The sequence below is a fragment of the Desmodus rotundus genome, chromosome 11 (genome assembly GCF_022682495.2).
Source record: "Desmodus rotundus isolate HL8 chromosome 11, HLdesRot8A.1, whole genome shotgun sequence".
Taxonomy (NCBI): domain Eukaryota; kingdom Metazoa; phylum Chordata; class Mammalia; order Chiroptera; family Phyllostomidae; genus Desmodus; species Desmodus rotundus.
The window spans coordinates 3094119-3107362 of record NC_071397.1 but is presented as its reverse complement, the minus strand read 5'-3'; the positions used below and the strand labels follow the sequence as shown (position 1 = coordinate 3107362).

Genomic DNA, 13244 nt, shown 5'->3' with positions numbered 1-13244 from the left:
TGAGCAAGGGAGACTCACTCCTGGAACGTCTGATATGCTTCCATAAAGGCCAAAGTGTTATTTAGAGCCACCCGCCCGCCCTCCCCCTGGCGGGCAGCAACAGAGGGAAAAAGGAGGTCATGAGCCGCAACCTGCAACTTCTGGAATTCCTTAACTGAGAGTACAAAACACAGCGGCAGAGAAATGACCGCTTCCTTCCTCAGGGGGCTGTTAGAGCTCCACGCCTCATCCTTCCTTCCGCAGGGAGCACAAACTTTTCTTGTTTCTGAGAATGTGCACATTTCGCTCCTTCCAAAGGCTCCCAGCTGCTCCTATTTGTTTAAGTTTACCCTGGGCTGCTCCACGGAAAACAAAATGGTCTAGCCCGTCGGTGCCAACAGACCTTTGCAGTTTTCCCGAGGCCCCTCACATCCCGGAAACCCGACACGCTGGCTCAGGAGGCCAATTGCTACTGCGCCCTCCCCAGGGTATCAAATACCTCTGCCCGAAGCAGCATGAATAATCGGCCAAATCAGAGTCCAACGTGGGTCTCACTGGGGCACTTGAGGGGCTCGCCCTGCAGGAGCTGGCACCCATTACGAAGAGACTCTAACCCCCATCGGCAGAGTAGAGAACAGCCCTGCACCCGGTACTACTTCACATTCCAAAGCTAACATTCAACTTTCTTTTCTCTGTAAGTGGAAGCTATGTATGGTACACACACCAAATGATTTCATAGTCTGCCCAAAGCTCCCAAGAACTGTTAGAGATCAGAGAATCTTAGACCTGGAAGGGTCAAGTTCAACTATTTTCACAGATGAAAAATCAAGGGCCCTCAGGCCTTCGGAGGTTTGTCCGAGGTGGTGGGGGAGAGGGCTTTCACCCAGGCATCCGAACACCTGGCTCTCCTGGCTGCGCTGCTCTCGAGCTGTGTGGCCTTGGCAGTGAGCTCACCCTGCTGGGCTTCAGTATCTAAAACAAGTGGTTTCGGGGAGGGGGGGCACAGGGGACTACATGGTAATGGAAAAAAAATACAATAAAGTAAAAATTAATAAAATGAGTGGGTTGGACTACATGGTCCTTCAAAATCCCTTTCATGCCCTGATAGTGGTGAGAATCCAAGCTGCCCCATGCTATGACCTCCCCAGGAGCGGGATGCCTGCAGCCCCAGGGCCCGTCTAGAAGCTCAGCTCCGAGACTGAGCAGGGAAGTCAGACGTGGGAGGGGGTGCACTTTATAAACTCCGTGTGCTAAAACAGTCTCAACTGCCCACAAGCCATCCCGGTGTCCCACAACACTGCTTCTTCCAAGACAGCCATTCGGGGCGGTCCCAACCACCAGCTCTCGTGAGGAGCCCACCACCCCAAGGTCTGAGCAGGCCATGGTTCCATTCACGCCGCCCTCTCAAGAACCGTTCAGTCTCCGCAGTCCATGCAGAATGGGCAACTGTGCCACGGCTCCAGGGGGCAGCCAGCTAACTGCACCTCCTGGCTCGGGTCACATCTCCACAGGAGCCCAGTGTGGGGGCTTCGGCCTCTCCTCCTCTACACCTGACTGCTTCGGGGCTGTCGCACCCTAACTCACAAACCGACGCCCACAGGTCAGGTCCAGAGCACCGACCAGCCTGAATAACTTCTCAGAGAGGAGGAATGCTGCACGCGGAGTCCCGCACAGCTTCACTCGGCCCCAGGAAACCGCGACTTCGGTGCGCGAACACACACGGCCACCGGCAGCTCGGACAGAGCTGCTCTGTGCTGTCGATCGGTGGGGCCACAGAGAGGATGACACATGAGCATCGAACGGGGGGTTCAGGCCTACAGCACTTCCTGGAAGAGGCTGATGGGACAGTCAGCAGAGCAGCAAAATCCGCCACCTCTAGGGCTACATTCCAATGGCCAGCTTCCCACAGATCCTGGCCGAAGGGGCGATGTCCCTCTGGCTGCATCTGAATGCAAAAAGAGGACTTTGGTAACAGGAGCACAGGCTTCCATTTCTTTGCATCAGCTTCTAGCTTCTTATTTAACAGTTTGCGGGGGTGGAGGAGACAACAAAAGAAAAGCACCACAGTCCAGAATTGGGAGCCAGCCGGCTCACGCTGCCTGGGTGGACCTCAGGCCCGGGCTGCTGAGCACGCTCTGCCGCCGCTGGGGGAGCCGACAATGGAGGCCCTGTGTAACAGCCGCCATTCAGGCGAGCCCTCAATGAAGAAAGAGGGGCTGATGCCAAGTCCTCAGTACCAGGCTGATGCCGGGGGAGGAAGTGGGCAGAAGAAAGATGGAAACTTAGGGGAGAGGGAGATATGTGAGGAGGAAGAATGTCTGAGGGTCATAGTTCCATTAGAGAGCCCACACTCCCCCAACACTGTATGAACACTTACTCCGCCGACCCAGGCAACTCCCTGGCAAAGACGCCTTGGCGTTTGAGAGCCTCAGGACCGAATGCGAAGGTGGTGCTCTCTCCCTGTAAAACTACGTCCAAGCCTACGCTAGATTTCCCAGCAAATCAACGGGTGGGAACAGACGTACTCAGTGGTCCCTTCCTTCTGTAAACTCGGGGTGACCTTAGGTCTCTTCGGGACAAGGTGTTAACACAAGGTACTGCTGATCAAGAGCCAAATCCTAGCAAATTACTTGACTCTCCGCGCCCAGCATCTTCATGTAGGATTTAGAGATGTTAGGAAGTACTACTTCTTTCACAGGATTGTCGCAAAACCAGATTATACGTGTGAGGCATTTAGAATCACGACGGGCACGTGCCAGCTCCCAGCAGATGTTGTTAACAATTAGAATTCTCCACCCAAGTCCCTCACAGCATATCTGGCTCACAGACGAGACGACCTCTGTGTTCCTCACAAGGCTCAGCAGAGGCAATGTGCCTGACAAACACAAACACCCCCTGACTTCACCACCCCCACAGCTCGGGATGGCCGGCGAGGGCAGAGGAAGCGCAGCGAGAGGCTGGGGAGAGGACCTGAGTGAGACAGGCCCCAGAGAGCCTGCTCCACCGACCTGCCCCATCAGTGAGCGTGGGCAAAAGGCCTGCCTTCAGGGGGCACCCCAGTGGCATAAAGATGAAGACACTGCGTCTGCCCGATGGACTTACGCACTACTGGGAAAGACTGGCACATTCAGAACTGACTACAATTCGAGGCAAAAACTCATAGGTGCTTGAAGAGAAGTATAAGCCAAATGCACAGTCAGCGGAAAGGAAAGGGTGATTATGTTGAACCAGGAGGCTTCTCAGAAGACGTAGCTTTTGAGCCGGGCACTGAAGGAGAAGGCAGGCCTTGGCAGGCTCCAAGAGAAGTGGAAATACATCAGAAAATGCAGAGACAGGAGCCTCGTGTGAGGTCTCATGGGCTTGCGGATTCGCAGGGGAGAACCCTCAGGCTAGAGGCCTTCCTTCCGACTGGGACTCACTGTGTGCCCACCTTTGGAATCAAGGCTCCTGACCCTCCCCCCACATTGCCCTCAGCACTCCTCACCCTCCCATCCATCAAGGCCAGCTGCTCTGCTGAACAGGACACATCAGCATGCTAATTCCAGCCCTTTCCACTTTCGCTCTTAATCCACTCTGGGTGTTCATTTGTGAGCTGCTAAAGCGAGGGGTCTTCTGTGCTGCGTTTTAATTACTACGATGGTCCACGGGGACCTCAAGGGCTTCTGAATAATAAAATTTTAACAGTCACATTTTTAGTCATCCTGCCCGTTTAAATTGGGGCTGCAAAGGCAACTCATGTGAGAACTCGCTAAGCCCAATCAATGCCCAGACACACAGGGGAAAGCGGGGTATTCCAATTTCCCAGACAGCTCTGCTTCCTTTGTTCCATCAGGACAGACCCCCGGTCACCTCATCGCGTGGTGAGCGCCAGAGACCACGTGACTCCTAAGCTCACGGCTGCTTTCGGAGGGCCCATGCTTTCCCCAGGAGGCGGGTTCTGACTGGGGTGTGCAGACACTGGCGGGGCACAGTGGTCTGAGAAGACAAATAGACTGAGGGTCCATTCTGGTCCATGGCCCCTGAGGGAGGGAATGAGGCCCATGCCGTAGTCCCAGTCCTGTGACTCTTCCTCTCTGTGTCTTTTCCAACAGTGACCGGCTGGGCGGCATGCTCTAAGGCTTGAGGTTTAGCACGGTGTGAATCCGGGACTAGACGCCCAAGGTTTCCTTCCAGCTCTCCGATGTTAAGAATGTGAGTAGCAGCAGGGCCCTGGGTGAAATGATTTAATCTTGTGGCTAAAGAGGCTTTCAGATCCAGCCAGATGAGGGCTTAAGACTCAGCTCTAACACCTAACTCCTTCCTCATCGACTAAACAGGGATAAAAATAGCCCCTGCCCAGGTCTGTCTGGACAGATTCAATGACCTAACCAGTGTAAATGAACTCCGTCTGTGGCTGGCCCATACGGAGCATTCGGAAAATAGAAGCTGTCGTCATGATCATTTCTCACGTGCACCCATCTTCAACTGCTCTTCGTGCTGGCAGCACCGCGCACAGAGGCTGGCTTCCTCTAGGAGGCCCTGTGAACCAGGCAGAATAAAACTCGGGTGCCAGGGCAGGTCCAGTAGTCTTGAAGTCTGGTTCAAGGAGGACAGTAACAACAGCCCAGTGGACCACATTCGAGGGTGGGGGTGGGGGGAGACCATCTCCACCCACTGCCGCACCAACGGGCACAGCCAGCTTTGGCACTCATGGACTTGGTGCTGATTGCTTTACTTCTCCACCATCTCCTTAAACACCTCCTGACTGTGCACTCTGCCTCTGGCCCCTCAAACTTCCCTATTCAATATTCCAGCTCTGCCTGGGTCGGTTTGCAACCAGCCCTGACATTTGTGCCTAATATAATAGCACACTTGCCATCTCTGCTTCCCTTGATCTTCTGCCAGTTCCAACAGTGGGTATTCACAACCACTTGCGTTCTCTTCTCCAGTTGCTGGAATGTTGAGCCCTGCTGAATACTCAGGAAACAACTGACTGAGTCCTCAACCAATTTATTTAGCTCAGCTGCTTGCAATAGCCGCAACGTATTAGGTGCTTATTCTGTGCCAGACACTGTGCTGTAAGTATGAATAGTTCCTTTCTTAATAATCGCAGCAGTCACGAGGTAACAATTTGTATTCCTATTTCACACACAGAAAACGAGGCTTAAAGAGGTTCACTGACTTCCTCAAGGTCACCAGCCAATGAGTGGCAGAGCAAGAATCCAAAAGCAAGCCTGCCTAACAGACCCCACCATCCTTTCGTTCAACCTTTCGTTCTATCAGCGTGAGACCGACTCCTCATCCCCCACTCTTCACATTGCCATCTTCCCCACAGCACCATACATCCTCTTGGAAGATAATCAGACGAATTTCCAGAGAAGACCTGGATCAGACAAACTTCCTCAACTGCTCTCAACACTAGGTCAAACCGCGGGGATAATTTCATCTCTTCCTACCTGCCTCACGGAAGTATGCCCCTGTCTGAGATTTACTAATGGCCCCTGACACTTAACCCTTTTTCTCGTCTTCATGCTTCCAGCTCTTCCTGCAGCAGGCGGCTTGTGCACCACTTGTCCCCATGGCCACTCTCCCCTCCTTCCTTGGTTGTGGGATTTTTTTGGATTGGCTCACACACACCTAGAACGAAGACTACATTTCCCAACTTCACTGTAGCGAGGTATAGCCACGTGACCAAGTTCTGGCCGATGGGGTGTAAGTGAAAGTGCTATGTGCGACTTTTAAGCACTGTCTTCAACCAAGTGCCTTCTTCTCCCCTTTCTTCCTTCCTGTGCCCACAGCTTGTACTTGAATAGTCATCTTGACCCATGAACTGGCAGAAGAAACTGGGTCCTTGCCCATCATGAACTAGCCCTGGCCTCCTTACTTCTGGACTTGTGTCTTGTTTAAACCTATCATTTTGGGATTTCCACCACATGCAGCCTTGGCTTCCCAGACACTGCATTATCCTGGTCATCGTTTACGTTAACCATCACCTCAGCTCCGATGACTCATGAGTCGGATTCTAATCTTTACATCTCTCCTGAACTTCATGCCCATATTTCTAAGTGTTTATGGGGTACCTTTACCTGGATGTTCTCCTGGTACCTGAAGCACCTCAAACCTATATTCAAAATTGAACTCCACATCTTTCCTCAAACACGTCTGTCCTTCAACCCCCTATTTCTGTTAGGTCCACAGGCTTGTCCCGATTTTCTAGGCTCACAACCTCAGAGTCATCCTCAATACCCTCTCCTCCTAACTCCTCCACATTTCATTGCAATACGTCTCCTCAATACATCTCCTCAATATGACTGTCACCATTCCCTACTGCCCCCTACTCTGGGCTCTAATTTCCTTTAAGGGATTCCCTGAAGACCCATGGCCTCAGGATATTGCTGCCTCCAGTCTCTCCCAACTGCAGTCTAAGATTCCACGATCACACATTCTTAAAGCGCGGCTGCCCTGTCTCCTCACGCACAAGCTTCGACGACACGGCACTGTCTCCGGAATGAAGGCTGACACCTGAGATCCAACACGCTATGACCCGCTCTTTGTTCCAGCCAAACTGATTCTTACCGTTTTCCAAACATGAGCTCCATCGCCTCCCATCATCCTACTGCTCTTTACATCAGCCCGCTGCCGGGGACGCCCTCTCCTCCCTCCTAACGCCCGCCATCAAGCAGAAGTCTCGATTCCGGAGTTCGGCTCAAATGGCACGTCTTTCATAAAGCCACCCCTGATCTCCTACTCTGACATAATTTATCCCTCTTTTTAACTCTGAAATTACTTTTATGCCACTTTAGGGGAGTTTAACATAATTTGCTCTTTATGATTATCTGACATATGTCTCACGTATACGTACGAAAATAAATGGCTGTCGATGAAGGGAACTATTCCAACTGAGAAATGTAAACTGAGAGAGCAAGACAGTTACACAGTGGGGCTTCTGGCAGGAGGTCCTAGAACGCAAGGAGGTGAGAGAAGAGGAAGCTGCTAAAAATAAGACATAATTATTAAACTGTCTCATTTACATTTTTTGCCATTTGGCAAAGCATCCAAACTTCCTCCTTGGAATCTACCAGGAAAAGATGGCCCGGACTTTCCAGATACCAATGGTGCCTTGAACGCAGGCGTCCATTAAATCTTCCGGAAGCCTTACTAAACCAACTGTGCCAAAGGTGGGACTGCTGATGGAAGCACGCCCGAGAACCCCAAGCTGGCAGAGGGAAGAGCCAAGACTACACTATAAGTCCCTAAAGCTTGGGAATCGGCAGCTCTCTGGACGTGGGAGTAGAGGGAGAAGCTAACATGATATTTCCCTCCCCCCAGCCCCCCGAGGATCAGGGGCTTTATCCTCCTGCACAAACTTCACACAGACCTAAACGCACAACTCTCAGGAATACTGACTTCCTGCATCTACAACCCCCTCAGGAGTGTGGCCGCATGCCAGCGAGTCCGCACACGTGGCTGTTCTCAGATAACCATTCTTCACTGTCCTAGCTTAGGGGACCCGAGTGCTGCCGGCGGACGCTGCAGAGAAACACCACGGAGAACAATGAGTTTCAGAGCTCCTGGCTACTTTCCCATCTGCTACCAAACTTGGGAAGTTGTCCACTGCTTCTCTGGGCTGTGGTATGACCAGAATGTCCAGCCGGCAAACAGTTCAACAGTAGAGAGAAATAATGACTAGGCTACGTGAAACAGGAAACACTGTCCTCAGTTATGCGAGCCCCGCACAGTGACTACAGAAGACTTTCCCCACATTTGAAATAATTTAAGTAACAGAAACACCTCGTTGGACAGAACTATCATAAAACCACCTGGGCCTAGTGCCTTTTTGTGGGGGGATAGGTTTTCCACTTCAGGGATCCTGATGAAGCATTCCACCTCTGTCGGTTTTTGTCACATCTACAGACCCAAATGGCATTTCTGGGTGGGAAAACGCCTCACTGTGAAGGGTTGTCCTGCACAGGGTAAGATGCTTAGCATTCCCGGTCACCAGGAACTAAATGCCGGTAGAAATCCTGTCTCGACCAGTCACTATGGCGGACTACACTCTCCCAGAAATGCATCCCCGAGGGACGGTAACAATGTTATCTAACCATATATAATCCCATTATTCTTTTTCTTTTTGTTTCAAGAAAGTGCTTTACAAATTTACTGTACAACCCTGGCTCAGGGTGTGGCTCAGTTGGTTGGGCATCGTCCCATAAACCGAGAGGTTGCAGGTTCAATTCCCGGTCAGGGCACATGCCTGGGTTGCAGGCCTGGTCTTTGGTTGGGGCCTGTGCCGATCGATGTTTCTCTCACACATTGATGTTCCTTCCTTCTCCCTCCCTTTCCTTCTCTCTAAGATTAAAAAAAAATACTGTGCAGTTTTTAACTATTTATATGTTGCTTCTACATGCTCTTACATTTGTATAAAACATTTATACAATATTAACTTCAAATGTCTGAATTTGAGGTTACATACATTTTTATTATTCTACTATGTTGTTTTATCTCTATTTTCTTGATCAGCATTGTCAGATCGTCTTTTAAAAATCAAACAAGTTTTCATTGTAATGATCAAACCTATTCCTTTTTTTGGTCATTATTTGGGCTTTTATTTTTTTCTTTAGTTTACTAAGGTGTAACATGCATACCATAAGGCATGTGAAGTATACCATCTGCTTTCATCTTTATTCATTACTCTCTACTACTTCCTTTTGGTTAGGTTTTAGTCTTTCCTGTTTTTTAACAAATGAACTTAAGGGTATAAACTTTTCTCTGAGTATCACTTTGGCAAAATATTCTAAGTATTTATATGCAGTGTTTCTACTACCAATACTTTGTAAGTAGAAAAATAGAAAAAAAAAATTAGGCAACACATAGACTAAATATATAACACTAATCAACAAGCACAGTTTCACTAATCATTCAAATGCCAATTTCAAAAAACACTGTGTGTTTTTTTTTTTCTTTTCTTTTTGCCTATCACGGTGGAAAACGTTAGAGAATGATAATGTGCCGGTGGAGGTTCGGGGAGGAGAGTGTGCTCGTTCACCCCCAGGGGCGGGTAACGGCCCCACCAGTGAGACCTGGACGCGCACCGAGACGGACTGCCTAACGCTACTTTCCACAGCGTCTTCCAGGAAGTACTCTCGGAAGCATGTAAGGATGCGTGTACGAATGTCCACGGCAGCATGATTCACCACAGAGAAATACTGGGGGCGACGTAAACATCCATCAGCTGGAGAAAGGGGGAAGGAGTCATGAGATACTTAACAACCATTTTAAAAGAACGGGGTAGGTTTTAAAGAGCTAAGACAAAATTGTACCTATAATTTGTAGACAAGGTAAAAAAAAAAAAAGCGAGTTTGCAAAAACGCTTGTAAAATATGATCCCACTTTAGGTTAAACACCGAACAACCTCACACAGTCACTGTTGTGTAAAGACAGCGACCGGCCTGAAGCGCACACCACGCGCTCACACTGCGGCCCCTCCGGCAGCTGTGCGTAGCAGAGGTGGGAAGGACCTGAGCATTTTATTGCATTCACTTCTGAATGTTTTCAAATTTTTTCCAGTGTGCCAATACGAACATAATTTTAAAATGCAGTTTAAAAAAATCCCCCACCCTGCTCCTCACGCTGCAGTTCCTTGAATCACAGTGAGGAAGGCTGAGAGCTCTGGTCGTCGCATTAACATGGCACTCTGAAAACTGATAAATTAATTCCGAAAAGCTACCTAATAATTTGCCTCGCTTTCACCAACCCTAGCAGGCATTCCTGCCAGGCTCCTAAGAAACTGGCAGAGTCCACTTTCACATTTATGTCTCACCTCCCTCGTCTGAAAGCTGAGTAACCCAAGCAGCTAGCCTGGAGGCAGGCACACCCCCACACCCTCCACTGTTAGCCAGGCAGAGCGGAAGAAACCAAAGCACAGGAGGATGGGACGCCAGCGCTGCGCTTCTCCTGGGCAGTGCCCTCCAGGATCCGGAGACGTCCTGATCTGAGGACGGAAAATCCCCATCGAGGGCACTTGGCAGCCAAGGAGACCAGCCCCGTTTACAAAGCTCATCTGAACTTCCCTTCTCCTCCCTTCCAAAGGTTGAGCCCGCTATCTTGTAGTATCCAATTCAAGCCTCTGAAAGACAGAAAGAATTGAAATCCTCCTGCTCCGTACTTTCTTTTCCTTTTTAAGATTTTATTTATTTATGTTTAGAAAGAAAGGGAAAGGAAGGAGACGGAGAGGGAGAGAAGCACCAATGTGTGGTTTCCTCTCGTGCGACACCCCCACCCCTGCCCCTGGGACCTGGCCTGCAATCCTGGCATGTGCCCAGAATCAAACCCGTGACCCTCTGGTTCAGTCTGGTGCTCAATCCACTGAGCCACCCCAGCCAGGGCATAAGCACCACTTTCAAACAGAGCATTAAACTAACTATTTGTTCTTTAAGGGGTAATTTCAGTATGGATTTATTATTAAACAATTACAGAAGGCATGGATGCTCTACTCCACTCTAAATGTTTTTTAAAATATACTTTATTGATTATGCTATTACAGTTGGCTGATTTTTTTCTGCCTTTTAATCCCCTCCACCCTGTACTGTCCCTCCCACCTGCACCCCCTGCCCCTTAGTTCATGTCCCTGGGTCCTACACATAAGTTCTTTGGCTTCTCCATTTCCCATACTATTCTTACCCTCCCCCTGTCTATTTTGTACCTACCATTTGTTTCTTATTCCCTGTCCCTTTTCCCCCTTTCTCCCCGCTCCCCCTCCCCACTGATAACCCTCCACATGATCCCCATTTCTGTGATTCTGTAACTGTTCTAGTTGTTTGCTTAGTTTATTTTTGTTTTTTAGGTTCAGTTGTTCATAGTTGTGAGTTTGTTGTCATTTTATTGTTGGCAGTTTTGATCTGCTTTTTCTTAGGTAAGTCCCTTTAATATTTCATGTAATAAGGGCTTAGTGATGATGAACTCCTTTAACTTGACCTTATCTGGGAAGCACTTTATCTGGCCTTTCATTCTAAATGATAGCTTTGCTGGATCCAGTAATCTTGGATGTAGGTCCTTGCCTTTCAAGACTTGGAATACTTCTTTTCAGCCCCTTCTTGCCTGTAAGGTCTCTTTTCAGAAATCAGCTGACAATCTTATGGGAACTCCTTTGTAGGTAACTGTGTCCTTTTCTTTTGCTGCTTTTAAGATTCTCTCCTTATCTGTAATCTTGGCTAATGTCATTATGATGTGTTTTGGTGTGTGCTTCCTTGGGTCCAGCTTCTTTGTGATTCTCTGAGCTTCCTGGGCTTCCTGGAAGTCTATTTCCTTTGCCAGATTGGGGACGTTTTCCTTCATTATGTTTTCAAATAAGTTTTCAATTTTTTGCTCTTTCTCTTCTCCTATGGCGCCCCCATGATAAGGATGTTGGAACGTTTAAAGTTGTCCCGGAGGTTCCTAAGCCTCTCCTCATATTTTTGAATTCTTGTTTCTTCATTTTGTTCTGGTTGAATGTTTATTTCTTCCTTCTGCTCCAAATCATTGATGTGAGTCCTCGTTTCCTTCCCTTCACTTTTGGTTTCCTGTACATTTTCCTTTATTTCACTTTTCATAGCCTTCACTTCTTCCTCAATTTTGTGACCATACTCAACCATTTCTGTGAGCTTCCTGATTACCAGTGTTTTGAACTCTGCATCTGATAAGTTCACTATCTCTTCATCGCTTAGTTCTATTTTGGGAGCTTTCATCTGTTCTTTCATTTGGGTCATATTTCTTTCTCTTGACACACCTGTTATGTTGTAAGGGGCGGAGCCTTAGTCTTCACCAGGGTGGGGCAACCCACATTGCTGTGCTGTGGTGCTGTATGTGGGGGAGGGGTCTGAGAGGGAACAGTGCCGCTTGCTCAGCTCTCAACCAGCTTTCAGTCACTTCCTCTGCTACCCACAAGCAAATTGGGCTCTTCTGGCGCTGATTCCCAGGTGGGTGGGCTTGTATACGTTCTAGGACCCCCTGGGTCTTTCTAGTGTACTCTTCTGTGAGGCTGGGAGTTTCTCCCACAGCCCTCCCCCCAGTTTTTTAAAGCCAGAGGTTTGGAGGCTTTATTTCCCCACGTTGGAACCCTGGTTTTGCAAGGTCTGTCTCACTCCCCAGTTGTTCCTCCAGGCTTATCCACACGCAAATGTGGGACCGCCCAGTCCACCAACTGCTGCCTCGCCCAGCCCAGTCTGTCACCTGGCCACATCCTCTCCACCCCGGCTGCCTGTCTCCACCCGCCTACCGATCTATATGAATGTTTCTTCTTTATCTCCTTGGTTGTCGGACTTCCGTACAGTTCAATTGCTGGCAGTTGTGGGTTTTTTGGTTTTTAAATTGGTTGTTGTCCTTTTGGTTGTATGAGGAGGCAAAGCATATCTACCTACGCATCCATCTTGGCCCTCTAAATGTTTTAATTAAATATCTACCATGTGATTGGAAATTCAATACACTAAGATATCAATTCTTCCTAAAGTGCTATATAGATTCAACACAACCTCAATAAAAATTCCTGCAGGACTTTTCGTAAAAATCAACAAATCAACAGGATGATTCTAAATTTCTGAATAGAAAGATAAAGGAACTAGAATATCTGAAAAAATTCTGAGAAAAACAAAGTGGCAAATGTAGTTCCAAGGAGAAAGGACAATTTTTTCAACAAATGTGCTGCAACTATTGGGCATCCACATGCAATTAAAAAATAAACAAAGAGAATCTCTACCCATACAGCACACCATGCACAATAATTAACTGGGTCATAGACCTAAATGTAATACCTAGAACTATGAAATGTCTAGAAAAATATAGGAAAAAGGGTAAATTAACTAAACTAACAAAAGGGTAAATTAACTTCATTAAAATTAAGAACCTCTGCTCTTCAAAAGACACTCTTCAGGGAATAAAAAAATAAATCACAGACTAGGAGAAAAATCATATAACTGATGAAGAACTTTTGCCCAAAATATATAAAGAATACTTAGAACTCAGTAATTTAACAAAACCCAATTTTTAAAAATGAGCAGAAGATCTGAATAGATCCCTCTTACATATAAGGATGGTAAATAATTACATTAACAGATGCTCAAAATCATCAGTCTTTAGGATCCTGAAAATTAAATCCACAACGAAGTGCCACTATACACCTATCAGATGGCTAAAAAGCCCTGGCTGGTGTGGCTCAGTGGACTGAGTGCCGGCCTGGGAACCAAAGGGTGTCAGTTGCTGGTTATCCCTGGTATGTGCCTGGGTTGCAGGCCAAGTCTCCCGTGAGGGGCAGG

General features: G+C 48.2%; 1 protein-coding gene across 8 annotated transcripts in view; it reads right to left on the bottom strand.

The window, feature by feature from the left end:
- Positions 1-13244, bottom strand: part of ANKS1A (ankyrin repeat and sterile alpha motif domain containing 1A) — a 177987-nt gene that overhangs the window by 67786 nt on the left and 96957 nt on the right. The window lies entirely within an intron of this gene.